Genomic DNA, 19945 nt, shown 5'->3' with positions numbered 1-19945 from the left:
TTGAAAGTTGGGATGAAACAAGGTGCACCGAAGAATTTAGGCCTCTCCACGGGCCTTGAGCCCGAGGAAAAGAGATATAAAGGAAAGAATGCCTTGGGAGAGATTAGAAAAAGGGATGGAAAGGGAGAGAAGAAGAGAGAAAGAACTAGAGAGGCACATAAGGAAAGGAGCCTCTACCCGCCATTAGATGAGTTTAAGGCACTAGCTGTCAGTAGCTCAGAATTGGATAAGGAACTTAGCTCCTCTGAGGAGACAGACTTAGAGGAAGAAAGATACCAGCCAGATGAAAGAGGAGCTAATCAGTCACAGAATAACATAAAGAAAGCAAAAGTAGCTAGAGACAAATGTCAAATCACTATGCGATCTTCAGATCCGCAACCTCTGGGTCCTAGTACACCTCCGCCCTACGTGCAGATGTGCAGATGTATCAATCAGACTCATTCATTTCAAAAGAGGAACAGAGAAAAGTGCAGCAAGCGTTCCCAGTCTTTGAAGGCGCAGAGGGCGGACGCGTTCATGCCCCAGTGGAGTATATACAGATTAAAGAATTAGCAGAGTCAGTTCGTAACTATGGAGTCAATGCCAACTTTACTGTAGCCCAAGTCGAAAGGCTTGGGACTCTGGCAATGACCCCTGGCGATTGGATGACCGTAGTAAAAGCCGCATCTCCTAACATGGGAATGTATTTAGAATGGAAAGCTTTGTGGCAAGACTCCTGCCAGGCACAGGCAAGGGCCAATGCCATTGTTGAAGGGGACCAAGGACATGGACTTTTGAGTTGCTTACAGGTCAGGGACAACACGCTAATAACCAGACAAATTACCATTGGGGAGCTTATGCTCAGATCTCAGCTGCTGCAGTTAAGGCATGGAAGGCACTCTCTAAGAAGGGAGAGGCAAGTGGGCATTTGACAAAGATTACCCAGGATGCACAGGAGTCATTCTCAGATTTTGTGGCTAGAATGACAGAAGCGTCAGGGAGAATTTTTGGGGATCCAGAGACAGCTATGCCTTTAATTGAACAGTTGATCTATGAACAGGCTACCCAGGAATGCAGGGCGGCTATTACATCTAGAAAGAGCAAGGGACTGCAGGACTGGTTGAAGGTTTGCCGTGAGCTTGGAGGGCCACTCACTAATGCAGGTTTAGCAGCTGCCATTCTACAAGGGCAAAAACGCCCTGACATGGCTGAGTTCAAACTCTGCTATAATTGTGGCAAACCGGGACACTTAAAAAAGGACTGTAGAGCCCTTGTCAAAAGGAGAGCACCAGGACTGTGTACTAAGTGTGGATAAGGATATCATTGGGCTAGAGATTGTCATTCAGTCAGGGACATTCGAGGCAGGCCCCTGCAGCCAGGATTCCCTCAAGCAGTAGATAATGAGACCATTCCAAAAAACCAGTACAGGGCCCTCAGGTCTCAGGGCCCGAAAACATATGGGACCTCGACAGGCAAAAGGTGGACCCCACAGTCCGCAGGGCAACAGAAGGATCAGCTGGGTTGGACCTCCGTACCACCACCCGATTCATGATAATGCCCCAAATGGGGGTACAGCCTATTCCTACTGACTATAAAGGACCTCTGCCATCCAAGAGTGTTGGCCTAATATTGGGCCGGGCTTCCCTTACCTTACAAGGTCTTATTGTTCACCCTGGAGTCATAGATCAAGACTATGAAGGGGAACTTCAAGTTCTCTGTTCCTGTCCTCAGGGTGTCTTTTCTATTTCACAAGGGGATAGAATAGCTCAGTTAATAATTTTGCCAAGCCTACATGGCTGTTTTCCTTCCTCTGGTGTCCCTCGAGCTACCAGAGGGATTGGTTCTACTGGAAATGATTCTGCTTACTTAGTGATGCCTCTTGACTCCAGGCCATTCTTAGAATTAGTTATAGAAGGAAAACAATTTAACGGGATTTTAGACACAGGAGCAGATAAAAGTATCCTTTTTTCCCAATGGTGGCCAAAAACTTGGCCCGTTACTCAGTCATCACGTTCTTTGCAAGGTTTAGGTTATCAGTCCTGTCCCACTATTAGTTCCCATTCTTTGAGCTGGACAGCTCCTGAAGGTCAAACAGGACGATTCACTCCCTATGTTTTACCACTCCCAGTAAATCTCTGGGGGAGAGACATCTTACAGGCACTAGGACTGACCTTGACTAATGAATACTCGCCACAAGCTGTTCAAATAATGAAGAAAATGGGCTATAAAGAAGGAAGGGGATTAGGGAAAGGAGAGCAGGGTAAACTTGAACCTATCCCTCAAAAAGGTAATAATGGGAGACAAGGTTTGGGTTTTTTCTAGGGGCCGTTGAGGGCTCCATGCCCATACCATGGCTTACAGAGGAAGTTGTATGGGTTCCTCAATGGCCTCTCTCCTCTGAAAAGTTAGAAGCAGCTACAAAACTAATTTCTGAACAGCTACGCTTGGGTCATTTAGAGCCCTCTACCTCACCCTGGAATACACCTATTTTCGTAATTAAGAAAAAATCTGGCAAATGGCTCTTATTACATGATCTTAGAGCTATTAATGCACAAATGCGTCTATTTGGACCAGTTCAGCGAGGGCTACCATTGCTTTCTGCCTTACCCCAAAATTGGGAAATTATAATTATAGATATTAAAGATTGCTTTTTCTCTATACCTTTATGCCCTCAAGATAGCCAAAGATTTGCATTTACCATCCCAGCCATTAATCATTTAGAGCTGGATCAAAGATACCAATGGAAGGTCCTACCTCAGGGGATGGCGAATAGTCCCACCATGTGTCAACTGTATGTGCAATTGGCACTTAAGTCAGTTAGAGAGCATTTTCCATCATTACAGGTGATAATTAATATGGATGACATTTTGATTTGCCATAAAAATTCACAATTATTGCAAGATGCATACCCTATATTAATAAAAACGTTAGGGCAATGGGGATTGCAGGTGGCCACTGAAAAGGTGCAAGTTGCTCGAATGGGAGCCTTCCTAGGGTCACTCATTTATCCTGACAAAATTGTTCCTCAAAAATTAGAGATTCACAAAGATCAACTACATACCTTGAATGATTTCCAAAAATTGCTAGGAGATATTAATTGGCTAAGACCATTTTTGAAAATTCCATCAGCAGAATTAAAGCCCTTATTTGACATATTAGAGGGAGATACCCACATCTCCTCCCACAGAGCACTTACCCCAGCTGCATGTCAAGCTTTACAAACGATAGAAAAGGCCTTACAAGATGCTCAATTACAACGCATTGAGGAGTCAAAATCATTTGAATTGTGCATATTAAAAACTGCACAGTTACCAACAGCAGTCTTATGGCAAAAAGGACCCTTATTGTGGGTCCATCCTAATGCTTCCCCTGCAAAAATCATTGAGTGGTATCCTAATGCAATTGCTCAACTTGCACTTAGGGGGATAAAAGCAGCTATTACTTATTTTGGGAAAGAACCTCATATGCTAATCGTACCTTATACTTCTGCTCAAGTTCAAACCCTGGCAGCAACAACTAACGATTGGGCAGTCTTGGTTGACTCTTATTCAGGACAAATTGATAATCATTATCCAAAACATCCAATTTTACAATTTGCCTTAAGCCAAGCCATAGTGTTTCCAGTAATAACAGCCAAACACCCACTTCCGGATGGGGTAGTAGTGTATACAGATGGATCCAAATCTGGCATAGGTGCATATGTAGTAAATGGCCAAGTAACATCTAAACAATATAATGAGACATCACCCCAGATTGTAGAGTGTTTGGTAGTTCTAGAAGTCCTTGAAACTTTTCCGGGACCGCTCAATATTGTATCTGACTCTTCATATGTGGTCAATGCAGTTAATATGCTTGAAGTTGCTGGTTTAATTAGACCCTCTAGCAAGCTTGCTCACATTTTTCAGCAAATTCAGTCAGCCTTGTTACATAGAAGACATCTTGTGTATATTACTCATGTTAGGGCTCATTCTGGCCTTCCTGGCCCCATGTCTCATGGAAATGACTTGGCAGACAAAGCCACTAGAATCGTGGCTGCTGCTCTGTCCTCGCAGTCAGAGGCTGCAAGGGAGTTTCATAAACGCTTCCACGTGACGGCTGAAACATTACGCCGCCGTTTCACTTTAACTAGGAAAGAAGCTCGTGACATTGTCATCCAATGTCAAAACTGTTGTCAATTTCTGCCTACTCCTCATGTAGGGGTAAACCCCCGAGGCATCAGACCATTACAGGTCTGGCAAATGGATGTCACTCATATTTCCTCCTTTGGAAGAAATCAATATTTACATGTTTCCATTGACACCTGCTCTGGTGTTATGTTTGCTACACCTTTAACAGGTGAGAAAGCCTCTCATGTTATACAGCACTGTTTAGAAGCATGGAGTGCTTGGGGCAAGCCCACAATTCTTAAAACTGATAATGGGCCAGCATATACCTCTACTAAATTTCAGCAATTTTGTCATCAAATGGATGTCACTCACTTGACTGGCCTTCCTTATAATCCTCAAGGACAAGGCATTGTGGAACGTGCACACCGTACACTTAAGTCTTATCTTTTTTTTTTTTTTTTTTTTTTGGTTTTTCGAGACAGGGTTTCTCTGTGTAGCCCTGGCTGTCCTGGCACTCACTTTGTAGACCAGGCTGGCCTCGAACTCAGAAATCCGCCTGCCTCTGCCTCCCGAGTGCTGGGATTAAAGGCGTGCGCCACCACGCCCGGCTAAGTCTTATCTTATAAAACAAAAAGGGGGAGTTGATGAGACTCTGCCCTCAGTGCCAAGAGTAGCTGTATCTATGGCACTCTTTACACTCAATTTTTTGAATCTTGACGAGCAAGGTCGCTCTGCAGCTGATCGACATAGCTCAGACCCTGATAGACCAAAAGAAAATGTCAAATGGAAGGATGTCTTAACTGGTCTGTGGAAAGGCCCGGATCCTATTTTGATAAGATCCAGGGGAGCTGTTTGTGTTTTTCCACAGAGTGAAGACAACCCATTTTGGCTGCCGGAACAACTCACCCGCAAGATATTCATCAAGGATGGTGCAGAAGATGCTGACCTCCCGAGGACTGCTCCTGATCCTGACAATGCTGAACTCGTCTCAGGTTCCTAGTATGAGGGGCGAACAGAGATGGGCCATTCTCTCGACTTTCCCTAAACCAATGCCAGTTCGCCATAATGCTATAGTTTTTCCAAAATTCTTTACTACTAATAAAACATTAGATTTGCCATATTTACCCTATGATCCCACCCGAGCACCATTAGGGGAAAATCGCTCTTTATTAGAACAGGGTTCTTTATGTTTTCAAATTAATGGACCAGGAAAATGTATCAACCTCACAGCTCGAGCTTTGGGAAAGTTTAATGAGCACCGAGGAGGTTGGGTAAGCACAACCCAAGATACTTCCAATGCAGATATAACCTTTACAAATCGGACCTTTTGGCAGGAGGCAATTTGGGTTAATGGTACATTTCTACCACCTAACTTTTCAGACAAAGAACGTCCCCACCAACCAAAAATAGCCCCTCATTGTAGCTTGGAAGATGAAGGGCTGATACTGCCTTGGTCTGATTGTCAATCCTCCATCACTCGTTGGGCAGATCAGAGTAAAACCTTTTCCTTTTCTCCCAACATGATAGATGATCCAGAGAAGGAATTTGTTATGAAAGAGGGACTTTTCATACAGGACTTTAGAATGCATCCCTTTCACAAGTGGGTGCTTTGTGGAGTCAATGGCAGTTGTACAGAACTCAATCCTTTGATCTTTATCCAGGGAGGAGCAGTTGGAAAGGCTTCTTTTACTGGCATCTCAAGATTTGCTCAGTATTGGGGAATACATGCTGCCTCCCAGGATTCTTATGGATATACTAATACCAGTGTAGAGATCACTGGGTTCAATAAAACTTTGGTAAACCAGATTAATTATCCATCTACCCCAGTCTGTGTTTACCCCCCTTTCTTGTTTATTCTTTCAAATGATTCATTTGAAGTCTGTTCCAATGATTCTTGTTGGATTTCTCAATGTTGGGACATAACAAAGAACACCCGTGCCATGGTAGCACGGATCCCACGTTGGATCCCAGTTCCGGTGGAAACACCCTCCACTTTATCCCTGTTTCAACAAAAAAGAGATTTTGGAATTACTGCTGCCGTGATCATAGCAATTTCAGCCAGTGCAGCTGCTGCTACAGCTGCAGGGTATGCTATGGCTAGTACGGTTCAATCAGGCACAAAATTAAATCAGCTTTCAGCAGATCTGGCTGATGCCATCACTGTCCAAACTTCTGCTAGTACCAAGTTAAAGGGAGGGCTGATGATATTGAATCAGCGCCTTGACCTGGCAGAAGAACAGATAGGAGTTCTATACCAGATGGCCCAGTTGGGTTGTGAAAGAAAACTGGAAGCTCTGTGTATTACCAGTGTCCAATATGAAAATTTTACTTATGCAGCTAATCTGTCTAGACAGCTTTCCTTGTATCTTGCAGGAAATTGGTCTGAGGGATTCGATGAGACTCTTGAGGCCCTGAGGGTGGCAGTTTTAAAGATCAACTCAACGCGAGTGGACCTGTCATTGACAGAGGGCCTCTCCTCCTGGATTTCATCTGCATTTTCTTATTTTAAGGAATGGGTGGGGATGGGTTTATTTGGTGTTGCCACCTGCTGTGGACTTGTGTTCATGCTCTGGTTGGTTTGCAAGATCAGAACCCAACAAACATGTGACAAGGTTGTGATAGCTCAAGCACTTGCTGCCATTGAGCAAGGCGCCTCCCCCGAAATCTGGCTATCTATGCTCAAAAATTAGTTGACATTGGTGGCTGGCCTCTTTTGTAGAGTTTGCCCTAGGTCATTTAGTAGTTACTGTCACATAGCACTTCGGTATCCAGGGACGGGCAACTTTCCTCATGCACAGATCATCCTAAGACACGGGGCCCAGTGGCGATAGGGTTACCCTCTGACAGGAAAAGCTGTGACATTGGAGGAACGACCTAAGACAGGAGCCACAGCGGATGGGCATAATTACACAGACCTAGTCAAGCCTCAATTTAATAAAATAAAAAGGGGGAGATGTGGAAAGCCGTGCAGCGAGCAGTGAGCAATCGCTGTGGAGAGCAGTGCGCTTGCCACGAGCAATCACCATTATAAGATGGCGCTGGCCTCCGCTGTGACAAACTAGTAAACAAGCCTTGTGCGCAAGTGCAAGAGTGAACTCACTCCTAGTCACTGCCCATTCTCGGGGTGTAATAGTGGTGTGATGAGCGAGCAACGAATCAAGAGCTGTCACGCCACATCAGGTGCTGAAACGTCATGGCTGAGTGCTATATAAGGGACTCCATTTTCTGGGGTCGGGATCTTCCTGAGAAGTAAGCAATAAAGCTTTGCTGCAGAAGATTCCGGTTGTCCTGAGTGTGTTCTTGCCGGCAGGGACAAAAGCTCGGGATAGATAATAACAGAAAAAAACCAATACAAGGACGGAAACCACGTCCTAGAAAAAGCAAGAAGGTAATCCCTCAACAAACCTAAAAGAAGACAGCCACAAGAACAGAACACCAACTCTAACAACAAAAATACAAGGAAGCAACAATTACTTCTCCCTAATATCTCTTAATATCAATGGACTCAACTCCCCAATAAAAAGACATAGACTAACAGACTGTCTACAGAAACAGGACCCAACATTTTGCTGCTTACAGGAAACTCATCTCAGAGAAAAAGATAGACACTACCTCAGAATGAAAGGCTGGAAAACAATTTTCCAAGCAAATGGTATGAAGAAACAAGCTGGAGTAGCCATTCTAATATCTGATAAGATTGACTTCCAACCCAAAGTCATCCAAAAAGACAAGGAAGGGCACTTCATTCTCATCAAAGGTAAAATCCTCCAAGAGGAACTATCAATTCTGAATATCTATGCTCCAAATACAAGGGCAGCCACATTCATTAAAGATACTTTAGTAAAGCTCAAAGCACACATTGCACCTCACACAATAATAGTGGGAGACTTCAACACACCACTTTCACCAATGGACAGATCATGGAAGCAGAAACTAAACAGGGACACAGTGAAACTAACAGAGGTTATGAAACAAATGGATCTGACAGGTATCTACAGAACATTTTATCCTAAATCAAAAGGATATACCTTCTTCTCAGCACCACACGGTACCTTCTCCAAAATTGACCACATAATTGGTCACAAAACAAGCCTCAACATATACAAAAATATTGAAATTGTCCCATGCATCCTATCAGATCACCATGGACTAAGACTGATCTTCAATAACAAAATAAATGATAGAAAGCCAACACACACGTGGAAACTAAACAACACTCTTCTCAATGATACCTTGGTCAAGGAAGGAATAAAGAAAGAAATTAAGGACTTTCTGGAGTTTAATGAAAATGAAGCCACAACATACCCAAACTTATGGGACACATTGAAAGCATTTCTAAGAGGAAAACTCATAGCTCTGAGTGCCTCCAAAAAGAAACTAGAGAGAGCACATATTAGCAGCTTGACAACACACCTAAAAGCTCTAGAATGAAATGAAGCAAATTCACCCAAGAGGAGTAGACAGCAGGAAATAATCAAACTCAGGGGTGAAATCAACCAAGTGGAAACAAGAAGAACAATTCAAAGAATCAACCAATGAGGAGCTGGTTCTTTGAGAAAATCAACAAGATAGATAAACCCTTAGCCAGACTCACTAGAGGGCATAGGAAAAGTATTCTAATTAACAAAATCAGAAATGAAAAGGGAGGCATAACAACAGACCTTGAAGAAATCCAAACACCATCAGATCCTTCTACAAAAGGCTATACTCAACAAAACTGGAGAACCTGGATGAAATGTACAAGTTTCTAGACAGATACCAGGTACCAAAGTTAAATCAAGATCAGGTTAATGATCTAAACAGTCCCATATCCCCTAAAGAAATAGAAGCAGTCATTAATAGTCTCCCAACCAAAAAAAGCCCAGGACCAGATGGGTTTAGTGAAGAGTTCTATCAAACCTTCAAAGAAGATCTAATCCCAGTTCTTCACAAACTATTCCACAAAATAGAATCAGAAGGTACTCTACCCAACTCATTCTATGAAGCCACAATTACTCTGATACCTAAACCACATAAAGACCCAACAAAAATAGAGAACTTCAGACCAATTTCCCTTATAAATATTGATGCAAAAATCCTCAATAAAGTTCTTGCTAACCGAATTCAAGAACACATCAAAACAATCATCCATCCTGACCAAGTATGTTTCATCCCAGGGATGCAAAGATGGTTTATATACGAAAATCCAGCAATGTAATCCATTATATAAACAAACTCAAAGACAAAAACCACATGATCATCTCGTTAGATGCTGAAAAAGCATTTGACAAAATCGAACACCCATTCATGATAAAAGTCTTGGAAAGATCAGGAATTCAAGGCCCATACCTAACCATGATAAAAGCAATATACAGCAAACCAGTAGCCAACATCAAAGTAAATGGTGAGAAACTGGAAGAAATCCCACTAAAATAAGGGACTCTCTCCCTACCTATTCAACATTGTACTTGAAGTCCTAGCCAGAGCAATTAGAAAACAAAAGGAGATCAAGGGGATACAAATCGGAAAAGAAGTCAAAATATCACTTTTTGCAGATGATATGATAGTATACATAAGTGACCCTAAAAATTCCACCAGAGAACTCCTAAGCCTGATAAATAGCTTCGGTGAAGTAGCTGGATATAAAATTAACTCAAGCAAGTCAATGGCCTTTCTGTACACAAAGGATAAACAGGCAGAGAAGGAAATTAGGGAAACAACACCCTTCTCAATAGTCACAAACAATATAAAATACCTTGGCGTGACTCTAACTAAGGAAATGAAAGATCTGTATGAAAAGAACTTCAAGTCCCTGAAGAAAGAAATTAAAGAAGATCTCAGAAGATGTAAAGACCTCCCATGCTCATGGATTGGCAGGATCAACATTGTAAAAATGGCTATCTTACCAAAAGCAATCTACAGATTCAATGCAATCCCCATCAAAATTCCAACTCAATTCTTCAACGAATTAGAAAGGGCAATCTGCAAATTCATCTGGAACAACAAAAAACCTAGGATAGCAAAAACTCTTCTCAAGGATAAAAGAACCTCTGGTGGAATCACCATGCCTGACCTAATGCTGTACTACAGAGCAATTGTGATAAAAACTGCATGGTACTGGTATAATGACAGACAAGTAGACAAATGGAACAGAATTGAAGACCCTGAGATCAACCCACATACCTATGGTCACTTGATCTTTGACAAGGGAGCAAAAACCATCCAGTGGAAAAAAGACAGCATTTTCAACAAATGGTGCTGGCACAACTGGCGGTTATCACGTAGAATAATGCGAATTGATCCATTACTATCTCCTTGTACCAAGGTCAAATCTAAGTGGATTAAGGAACTCCACATAAAACTAGAGACACTGAAAATTATAGAGGAGAAAGTAGGGAAAAGCCTCGAAGATATGGGTACAGGGGAAAAATTCCTGAATAGAACAGCAAAGGCTTGTGCTGTAAGATCGAGAATCAATAAATGGGACCTCATAAAGTTGCAAAGCTTCTGCAAGGCAAAAGACACCGTCAATAAGACAAAAAGACCACCAACAGATTGGGAAAGGATCTTTACCTATCCTAAATCAGATAGGGGACTAATATCCAATATATATAAGGAACTCAAGAAGGTGGACTCCATAAAATCAAATAACCCCGTTAAAAAATGCGGCTCAGAACTGAACAAAGAATTCTCACCTGAGGAATACCGAATGGCAGAGAAGCACCTGAAAAAATGTTCAACATCCTTAATCATCATGGAAATGCAACTGAAAACAACCCTGAGATTCCACCTCACACCAGTCAGAATGGCTAAGATCAAAAATTCAGGTGACAGCATATGCTGGCGAGGATGTGGAGAAAAAGGAACAGTCCTTCATTGTTGGTGGGATTGCAAGCTGGTACAACCACTCTGGAAATCAGTTTGGCGGTTCCTCAGAAAATTGCACATAATACTACCAGAGGATCCAGCAATACCTCTCCTGGGCATATATCCAGAAGATGTTCCAACCGGTAAGAAGGACACATGCTCCACTATGTTCATAGCAGCCTTATTTATAATAGCCAGAAGCTGGAAAGAACCCAGATGTCCCTCAACAGAGGAATGGATATAGAAAATGTGGTACATTTACACAATGGAGTACTACTCAGCTATTAAAAGGAATGAATTTATGAAATTCCTAGGCAAATGGATGGATCTGGAGGGCATCATCCTGAGTGAGGTAACATATTCACAAAGGAACTCACACAATATGTACTCACTGATAAGTGGATATTAGCCCAAAAACTTAGGATCCCCAAGATATAAGATACAATTTGTTAAACGCATGAAACTCAAGAAGAACGAAGACCAAAGTGTGGACACTGTGCCCCTTCTTGGAATTGGGAACAAAACACCCATGGAAAGAGTTACAGAGATAAAGTTTGGAGCTGTGAAGAAAGGATGGACCATCTAAAGACTGCCATATCCAGGGATCCATCCCATAATCAGCTTCCAAACGCTGACACCATTGCATACACTAGCAAGATTTTGCTGAAAGGACCCAGATATAGCTGTCTCCTGTGAGACAATGCCGGGGCCTAGCAAACACAGGAGTGGATTCTCACAGTCAGCTATTGGATGGATCACAGGGCCCCCAATGGAGCAGCTAGAGAAAGTACCCAAGGAGCTAAAGGGAACTGCAACCCCATAGGTGGAACATTATTATGAACTAACCAGTACCCCAGAGCTCTTGACTCTAGCTGCATTTGTATCAAAAGATGTCCTAGTCGGCCATCACTAGAAAGAGAGGCCCATTGGACTTGCCAACTTTATACGCCCCAGTATAGGGGAATGCCAGGGCCAAGGGGTGGGGGTGGGTGGGTGGGGGACTGGGGGGGGGAGAAAAAAATTTGACTTCATAAAATTGATAGCAAATAGACAAAACTAGAAATTTTAAAGATTTTTGACACTTGTTTCATGGTTGACTTTTATAATTTCTGAGCTCACTATCAATTACTGTGAAGAAAAGTGGCTAGAAAATGGAAAAAGGAGTTACTTTTCTCTGATATTTTATTCTGTTTAATGGTTTACAACTCACTGTGCAGAGGCGGTGGGAACAAGGCTTATTTTTAAAACAAATATTTGATTGTTAAAAAGGCTTTAAAAACATTAAGTAGTCAAATTGTTTATGAGGTTATTAAAATTCATATTTGTTTGAACTGCTACCAATTTTTATGAGAAAAGTTGGACTTAAAAAAATCATAGTTCTAACCAAAACATTGTTATGTGATGAGCATCTCTAATTAAAAGAAAATGTTATTTTGCATTTGCCAGCAAGTTTAATGATCCTTACCCAGATTATCAGAATTATTTTTTTGCATCACCAATTACAATTCACTACTGCAAAGCTGAAGTCTGATTCTAATTTTAAACTTTGATTAAATCACATTATGTATCCATAAAATGTCTTTTTATTTAGAATACATATGTATTCTTATTCTTCCATATTATACCAGTCTTTTTTCCAAAAGGATTTATAAACATTGTTCCTATTTTCAATGCAGGCTGAACCTTTTATTACTATGAGGAAGCTGGAGAGGGAGATGCTAATTCCTACTATTGCACAGGCTAACAAGAATAAGGAGACCTATGTAAATCACTATTCAATATTTTTTTCATTTGATTTCTGTTGTATTTTAAGCATTTTTAAGGTATCAGACAGATCTAAAAACATCCTTATATATATTTGGACCTTTGTGGGGATCACCCATGGAGGTCCCAGGACAACTTTATGGAGTTGGTTCTTTTGTTCCATTTTTACTTAGATTCTTAGATTAATGTAGGTTGTTGGGCTTGCATGAACCTTCTTTGAGTAGAAACAACTCATTAGCCCTGTCACTTGCAGATATTATTGAATAGCATATGATTGTGCAGGTATATTGATTCAGGTTGTTTAAAATGCTGTAGGACATTTATTTATAGGTTTTTAAAGATTTATTTATTTATTTTATGTATGTTAGTACACTGTAGATGTACAGATGGTTGTGAACCTTCATGTGGTTGTTGGGAATTTAATTTTTATGACCTCTGCTCACTCCAATTGCCCCAACTCGCTCCTGTCAACTCCACTCTCTAACTCTCTGCTTTCTCCAGCCGAAAGATTTATTATTATACATAAGTACACTGTAGCTGACTTCAGACATACTAGAAGAGGGCATCAGATCTCATTACGGGTAGTTGTGAGCCACCATGTGGTTGCTGTGATTTGAACTCAAGACCTTTGGAAGAGGAGTCAGTGCCCTTACCCACTGAGTCATCTCACCAGCCCTATTTATTTATATTTTGGAAAGTTAGTTCAAATAGCTCAATGGTTAACAACATGTGCTGCTTGTTAATTCCACAGATGCTAGGTGAAAGATCGTTACCCAAATCGTGGTCTAATTTTTAAAGCAAACTTTATTATTCGTGTACATGAGCTGTCATTCCCTAAATATGGGTTACAAAAGATTTGCATTGGACATCAGAAAGATCAGGATTTTCATTGTTCAGGAGTGTATGTTTGTGTGTGTGTGTGGGGGGTGATGTTCAAAATGGGGGATATGGCAGGCAAATAGGCAGGGATATAGAAGCAGAACATAAGAATAAGAAGTTGGTCATAACACTACCTGAAAATAGACATGGTTGTACTCTGGAAACCAATTTGAAGGTTCCTCACAAAATTGGAAATAGATCTACCTGAAGACCCAACTATACCATTCCTTGGCATATACCCAAAAGATACCCCAACATGCCACAGGGGCATGTGTTCCACTATGTTCATAGTGACCTTATTTGTGATAGCCAGAAGCTGGAAACAAGCCAGATGTCCTACAACAGAAGAATTGATACAGAAAATGTGCTACTTTATACAATGGAATACCACTCAGCTATTAAGAACCAAGGACATCATGACTTTTCAGGCAAGTGGATAGAACTAGAAAATATCCCCCTGAGTGAGGAATCTCAGACCCAAAAGGACATTCATAGTATGTACTCACTAATAAGTGAATATTAGAAAAAATGTACAAAATACCCAGGATGCAATGCACAAAACTCCCTGGCAGGACGGACTGCCCTCCTGCCCTCCTGCTCTCCTGCTCTCCAGTCACCGCAATTCTCTCCAGCTAAGCCCCTGCAGTGTCTGGTTCACTTGTCCCAGGAGCCAAGAGTTCCCTTTCTGCTATAAACCCATGTAATCTGTGCTACTACATTCCAGTAACCATGTAAATCAAAACTCTTGCACCTTATAATTAATGATGAACCAATCAGATGTATGTATCAATAAAAGCATAATTTACAAGATGCCAATACATTAATTTCAGAGCTGATGGATAATGATAAAAGCTTTATCCCAATTATTCTAACCTTATTATATCATAACTGCCTATAACTAGTTCTACCCACACTGTTTCATGTCTGCCTCCATTCTTCTCTTCTCTCTTCTACTTTCTCCTTTTTTCATTTTTCTTAGATATTTTCTTCATTTACATTTCAAATGCTATCCCGAAAAGTCCCCTATACCCTCCCCCTGCCCCGCTCCCCCAACCCCCCCACTCCCACTTCCTGGCCTTGGCATTCCCTTGTACTGAGGCATGTAATCTTCACAAGACCAACGGCCTCTCCTCCCAATGATGGCTGACTAATCTATCTTCCAAGACGTATGCAGCTAGAGACACTAGCTCTGGGGGTGCTGGTTAGTTCATGTTGTTATTCCTCCTATAGGGTTGCAGATCCCTTCAGCTCCTTGGGTACTTTCATTACCTCCTCCATTGGAGGCCCTGTGTTCTATCCAATAGATGACTATGAGCATCCACTTCTGTATTTGCCAGGTACTGGCAATAGCCTCACAATAGACAGCTATAACAAGGTTCTGTCAGCAAAATATTGCTGGCATATGCAATAGTGTCTGGGTTTGGTGGCTGTTTATAGGATGGATCCCCAGGTGGGGCAGTGCTTGGATGGTCCTTCCTTCCGTCTCAGCTCCAAACTTTCTCTGTAACTCCCTCCATTGGGTATTTTGTTCCCCATTCCAAGGAGAAATGAAATATCCACACATTACACCTCATAGTGGAAGACCTCAACACCCCACTCTCATCAATGGACAGATCCTGGAAACAGAAACTAAACAGAGACACATTGAAACTAACAGAAGTTATGAAAGAAATGGATTTAACAGGTATCTACAGAACATTTTATCATAAAACAATAGGATAACCTTCTTCTCAGCATCTCATGGTAAATTCTTTAAAATTGATCATATAATTGGTCACAAAACAGGCCTCAACAGATACAAAACTATTGAAATTATCCCATGCATCCTATCATATCACCACAAACTAAGGATGATCTTCAATAACAACATAAATAATAGAAAACCAACATTCACTGGGAAGTTGAACAACACTCTACTCTCTCCTTCTTTGCAACTCTTAGCTCTGCCTCTCTTTGCCCTGTCCAATCACAGGCCTCCAGATGCCCTAATGTGATTGGACAGGGAAAATCATGCAACACTCCACCATGTAGAAAACTTGCCCTTGGAGTTTCATTTACACTTTAGATGATTCTGCCTTTTTTCTCATATCTAAAGACCACCTTTTGCTGTTTTATTATCTTCTTCGATTAATATATGCAAATAAAATATCTTAGTTTAACTGAAAAAAATAGTAAAAGTTCATAGTTTAGTATTTTGAGGCAAATAGACTGAGAGCATAGGATATCCCAAGGCAAGTAGAGTAGTCATAAAGAAGTATGAGCTGATTACAGACAATAGTGATTAGCAGACTTTCTGTAATAACTATTTGTCCTTAAATCAAGATGCTGAATAGAAAATTCTACTGAAATATGTGAGATCATTAAGCACTGTAGATAAAATCTCATTGTAAATAAATATATTTTTAACTGATTTAACTTACTTAAGTAGTGAAACTACATTTTGAATATAATGTATCTATGTTGTTTAGGTGAGAGGAGTATAAAATATTGCAAATCGGTTTTCCTATTACTCATAAATAAAATTAAGAACCATGAAAATTATTTATTGATTAAATAATTAAGTAGGCTCTACAGGGTTCATTTTGATTGGAGATATTAAAATATAATGCATGAAGTAGAATAGTTTAATTACAGTTAAGATTCTGTTAATCTTCAGGCATCAGAAAAGTAAAGTTTAAATGGAGAAGAAATTTAGGTTATCAGCATTCCTTTTTATTGGCACATAATAGGTTCATGAATATTCATGACATGGTTTGAACATACCAACATCCATTACCACATCTTAACGCCTGTTTTCATCCTCTTCCCTGTTTTTCTTACTACCACTTTCAAGTTTATTTTTATCTGAATTCTACATGTGAAAGCAACATGTTATTAAAGTCTGTCTTAGTTAGGGTTACTATTGCTGAGACAAACAAATAAACAAACAAAAAAAGACCAAAAGCAAGTTGGAGAGGAAAAGGTTTCTTTTCTTGCTGCTTACTGGCTTGCTCCACATGGCTTTCCCAGACTGCTTTCTTATATTACCAAGAACCACCAGCTAATTAAGAAAATGCCTTATAGCCAGATCATATGAAGGCATTGTCTCAATTTAGATTCTCTCCTTCCAGACAACTCTTATTTGTGTCAAGTTGATAGGAGACTAGCCAGAACACTTTCTTAGTCTTATTTGTTTCAGATAGCATCACACATTTTGCTTGTTGATCATATAATTTCTTTCTTTATAGCTGAATTATTGTATTCTGTTGGTTATGTATATTATTGTGGATTGAATGAGAAACATTCCCCAGTAGGATTTGGGAAGATTATGGCACTTTTAGGACACAGAGCTTTGCTAGAGGAAGCTTGACATTATAGGAGGGCTCTGGGAGTTTGCCCCACCTCTAACTTTCTCTATTTCCTGTTCATGGGTAAATGTGTAAAGTCAGGTCCATGTTTCAGCTGTCTGGCACCATGTCTTACTTATCATTATGAATTCGCTGCCTAGAGCTGTGAGTCAAAATGAACCTGGCCTTCTATAGTTTGCCTTGCTCATGGGGTTTATTTACAACAACAGAAAAGTAGCTAATATGTACATCATTTCTTATCATTCATCCAGCAACGGGTTGATGCCATGCATATCTACTGTGAATACCATTGTAAAAAAATGGGTGTGGATGTATCTCTATCAGATGAAAATTCTTATTCCTTTTTCAAAATTTATTTTGAAATAGAAAACATTTGGAAGAAAGTATTAGGAGAAGAGCAAGAGGAGAAGAAAGATGATTAATTACTGGCCTCTACCATGAAAAATCCATTAATGTCATAAAATGCTTGAGAATGATATGTTGGCCTGAGTTTTATTATTGTTTTACTATGATTTTTACAATGTCGTAATCAAATGCAATTACTTTATGTGACAAAAAGATAAAACTCAGGATTTATTTTTTAATTTAATAATATGGGAAATTTTGTCTTGATGGTTTGTTAATAGAAACTGAGACTAAACATAAGTGTTTAAAAACAAAATCAGAAAAAGACTGGTATCTTTTAGCCAGTTACTCTTTGATACAGGCTAGGGCATTCCTGATCTGACAAACATACAGATACCATGCTGCCTCTACCTTGAAACTTCACCCTCTTATGCAGGAATGACAGAAAGAATAAGCTTGAACAGATGTTGCATTGATTCTTAATGGATCTTGAAAGAAAATGATACATCATTTCTGCCAGTATTTCATAGAGGTAATTAGTCATGTGGCATAAGGGAGGTACAATAAGTATGAAATAGAATAACATAGTTACTGTATCTGCAACGATTATCTCTGCTGACATTTCCCTTATTCGCTGAAGTCTTGCTCCTTTCCAAAGATGCTTTCTGTTTCTATGCATCTCCATATATCTTCTTTAAATAGAAACTCTCTTTGAAAACTCTCTTTGGCACAAAACTACAACTAATTCCTTTAAGGAAAGTACGAGTCATGCTATTAAATAGCTTTATTTAATGTTCAATGTCATCTTTTCAGCATTAAAATAGATACAGATTTAAAATCAAATCCCCCAAATTAGCAGGCTACTCAAGGAATATCATTCTCTCTCTCTCTCTCTCTCTCTCTCTCTCTCTCTCTCTCTCTCTCTCTCTCTCTCTCTCTCTCTCTCTCTCTCTCTCTCCCTCTCCCCCTCTCTCTTCCTCTCTCTTTCTCTCTCCCTCTTAATTAGAGTTATTACATTTCAGCTATTAGATTTTTAATTATTCTTTTTAAAAATTTGTATGTGATCTATTCTTTACTTATTGACTTTACATCCTGCCCATTGCCTCCCACCCGGTCACCCCCTACACACAGTTCTTCCCCATTACACACCCCCACTTCTCTTGGGAGTAGGTAAGGATTTCCCTGGGTATCCGCTCACCCTGGAATATCAAGTCTCTGTGAGGCTAGCTACTTCCTCTCCAACTGAGGCAAAACAAGACGGCCCAGCTAGAAGGTCATATCCCAAACACAGTCAACAGCTTTTGGAATAGCCCCTGCTGCAGTTGTTAAGGACCAACATGAAGGTCAAGCTGAACATCTACTACATTTGGGCAGAGATGCCTAGGTCTAGCCTATGTATGTTCTTTGGTTGGAGATTCAGTCTAAGTGAGTTCCAAGGGTCCAGGTTAGTTGATTCTGTTGGTCTTCCTGTGGAGATCTTATCCCTTACAGGGTCACAATACTTCCCCTATTTTTTTCATAAGAGTCCCCAAACCCCATCCACTGTTTGCCTATGGGTGTCTGTATCTGTCTGAGCCAGCTGCTGGGTGGAGCTTCTCAGAGGTCATCCATGCTAGACTCCTGTCTGCAAGTATAAAAGAGTGTCATTAGTAATGCCAGGGATTGGTGTTTGCCCCTGAGATCAGTCTCATTTGGGGCTGGTTATTGATTGGCCATTCCCTCAGACTCTGCTTCATCCCTGTCCCTGCGTTTCTTATAGACAGGATAAATTTGGGGTTGAAGGTTTTTTTGGGTGAGCTGGGGTTCCTGCCTGGCTTGTTACTTCTATTCTTCTATTCTCATGTAGGAATCTGAAACTCACATATACATGATGGAAATATTTCATATTAAATTTCCATTGAATGAATTACCTTAAGTTTATGGCTAATTATTCTCTGCATAGCTACTTTATTAATTATCCTCATAAGATTATCCCTAAAATATTTAACAGAAAGCAGTCTTTATTTTCAATATAACCCCTGCCCCAGAACTTTTTTCATATACATATATATATATATATATATATATGTATATTCAACATTAATTCTTTATAAGAATCGAGTATTACCATGAATACACTTTCTAGCTCTCTTTTAGATCTCTCTCTATATATGCATATATGCAAATAAACATATCTACATTCCTTAATGTAGTTTACTGAATTATATGTATATAGACTTATATGAAATTGGATGTTTCTGTAAATTTAATTTTTTGGTTAGAACCACAGTGTTCAAGCTCATTTGGTAAATGTTTGATTTTGCTGGCTAATTTTATGTTAACTTGACCTAAACTGTATTCATTTGGAGTTAGAAAGCTCAGTTGAAAAAATATCTCCATAAAATTTGGCTGTAGAGAGGCCAGAAAGATGTTTTCTTATAGTGATTGATGGGTGAGACTCATGTGGAATGTGGTTCTATGATACATAAGGAAGCATTATGAGCAATCCATGATGAACAAGCTAGTAAGTAGAACTCCTCCATGGTTTCCATGAATGAGTTTCTGCCTCCACTTTCCAGCTTTGCTTGAGTTCTTGCTGTGGTTTTCTTCAGTGAAAAACAGTGTGTCAAATATATAAGCCAAATAAACATATTCTTTCCCATGTTGCTTTTGTACATGGTATTTCATCATAGCAAGAGT

This window comes from Mus caroli, unplaced genomic scaffold (genome assembly GCF_978045245.1).
Source record: "Mus caroli unplaced genomic scaffold, Mus_caroli_1 scaffold_3, whole genome shotgun sequence".
Taxonomy (NCBI): domain Eukaryota; kingdom Metazoa; phylum Chordata; class Mammalia; order Rodentia; family Muridae; genus Mus; species Mus caroli.
The sequence above is the reverse complement of the archived record's forward strand: the minus strand, read 5'-3'. Positions refer to the sequence as shown.